Source organism: Ornithodoros turicata, chromosome 3 (genome assembly GCF_037126465.1).
Source record: "Ornithodoros turicata isolate Travis chromosome 3, ASM3712646v1, whole genome shotgun sequence".
Taxonomy (NCBI): Eukaryota; Metazoa; Arthropoda; class Arachnida; order Ixodida; family Argasidae; genus Ornithodoros; species Ornithodoros turicata.
Genome location: NC_088203.1, coordinates 59,384,110 through 59,386,440, shown reverse-complemented (window position 1 = coordinate 59,386,440; position 2,331 = coordinate 59,384,110). Strand labels below are relative to the sequence as shown.

At 40.6% G+C, this 2,331-nt stretch overlaps 1 pseudogene; it reads left to right on the top strand.

Moving 5' to 3' along the window:
* Positions 1-302: 302 nt before the first annotated feature.
* LOC135389529 (uncharacterized) lies at positions 303-1,239 on the top strand (annotated as a pseudogene).
* The last annotated feature ends 1,092 nt before the right edge of the window (positions 1,240-2,331 follow it).

Below are 2,331 nucleotides of genomic sequence, written 5' to 3'. Positions count from 1 at the left end.
TGACATATGTACTTACACTTTGCTTTCAGTTTTACTACTTTGTTATTACCACAATAACACGTATTTCCATTTTTCGTCTGCTGCTCAACCTCCACCTCCATCCTTTTTTTTTTTTTTTCTTCTGAACAATCCTCACAAGACTCATGTAACATTGTTATATGCCCATGTTTCTTCCTGGGCTGTTCGACAGGGCTTGCCCTCTCAGCCCAATTTTCTATGTACTTGTACCGTACCATTTCAATAATAAATAGAAATTAAAAAAAAAAAAAATTAAAGTAGCCATCCAGGTGGATACCACCAGCATGTTTATGGGCGGCGAACAGCTACTCTCCTTGTCAAGAGTAAAGGATGAATCCTCACTTCTTGTTTTAACTGGTATTGGGAACTTTGAACTGTTCTACAACTTGACGGAATTGTACACAGAAGTACAGCAGCTAAAAAGTACACGGGATTTTTGTATCTCAGATGAAGATGCTGTACTGATGAGTTTACTGAAGTTGTACCAAGACATCTCATTTTCACTTCTAGGTGTGCTTTTTGGTATCCATAGGACAACTGTTTCAAATATATTTAAGGAAAGTGTTCAGATCCTTGCAGCACTTTTAAAGCATGCTGTATATAATCCTGAGAAAGAAGTGCTTGCATGCTTAACAAAGTACTTCGAAGTATATCGCAGCACACGCATGGTGCTCGACTGCACTGAAATCCCTCTACAACAACCCCGAGACCTAGCTTCACGTGTTCTAACCTATAGCCATTACAAAAAAAATGTATACTGTTAAGGTACTTGTAAGTGAAACACCAGGTGGACTCATCAATTTTGTGAGTCCCGCATATGGTGGTAGGACATCAGATACGCACGTCACTAAAGAGAGTGGAGTACTGGATTTGTGTGAACCATTCGCTGATAGCGTAATGGTTGACAAAGGTTTTTTAATTGACAGGCTTTGCGAAGAGAAACACATAAAGGTAATCAGGCCACGCTTCCTTAAAAAGCGAAAGCAATTCAGTACTGAGGAAGCAGTAAGAAATCAGTCAATAGCAAGTGCACGTGTGCATGTGGAAAGGGCTATTCAGAGGGTCAAGCTATTCAAGATCTTGCAGCACAAGTTCCAAATAGACTTGTTGCCATTCCTAGATGACATTGTTATGATAGCAGCTGGCATTGCTAATCTGTCACGACCTTTGTTCAGTGAAGACAAGTTTTTGTTTCGAGAAGCTGATTCAGACACAACATGATGTATTACGGGATGCTTTGTGAATGTCACCCATGTTTGCTTGAGTAATAAAAGGTTCTGGAATGTCTCTTTGTGATCAGTGTAAAATATTTTTTTAGTTTGCCACTACCAAGAGCTTTCATTTTATCTAGGAAATCCTTTTGAACTTGCATCATGGCAGTCTATACACAAAGCATGCATTTGGCAGATGGCATTGTTTATTATTACTTAAAAGTGAGAAAATCATGCAACAGGCCCTGGGGCAGTCCTCTGCTAAAATCTACAGGTTTCTTGCATGTTGCAGTGAGTTCTGGGCTCCCCAAAATAAATGGCAAAACTTAACACCGGAAGAAATATGAAAACCTATTCACACACTCCTGAAAGTATGCACTGTCAACAGTAACTGTAAACTGCACATATTCTTCTGCACTCTTGTAGATAAAAATCTCTGTGCTCGAAAGTTCTGCAATGTTCATTTGCAATTGCACTTGACAGTTGTACTTTCTGGTTGCTTTAAATTGGTAGTGTTCATTGTTCGATGTCAGTTCACGTTTTGTAAACTCTGAAATTTCTAGGGGGTATTTGATTTCGATTAGCCGTGGTGGGCAACAACTGCATGTTATGATGCCATCAGGGCTGGCTCCAATGTAGGGATGACTTCTCATGACAAATAGGCCACAACTGTTAATGCTCAAGCTGTTGTGCATCGTATTGTTCACTCTGATAAATGCCACCTTTGCTTCCTCTTCAAGTGCACTTCCTCTAGCCATAGGTCCTGTCACTACACTTTTTTGTCGCATCAGTACGCTGACTGTTGGAGCTACATTGTGTTCACCAATTCTTGTCAGGATAGTCTTTACCCCCGTAAACACGTTGTATCCTACAGAGCCAGTAATCATTCCTACTCTGTAGCTCTTCCATGCTTCGGATTTACTCTGTGCCCGGGTAATCTCTTCAATTTTTTTGAAGTCATCTTCAGCGCACATCTCTTCTATTTTTCTGTAAATTTCTTCCACTGAGTAGTCGGGGTGAAGGCATGTGAGGGTCCTTATGGTTTCTTGAAGCGTAGGTGGTTGGGGGTCTTGTACCTTCGTAGAGGGGTCTTCTGACACAG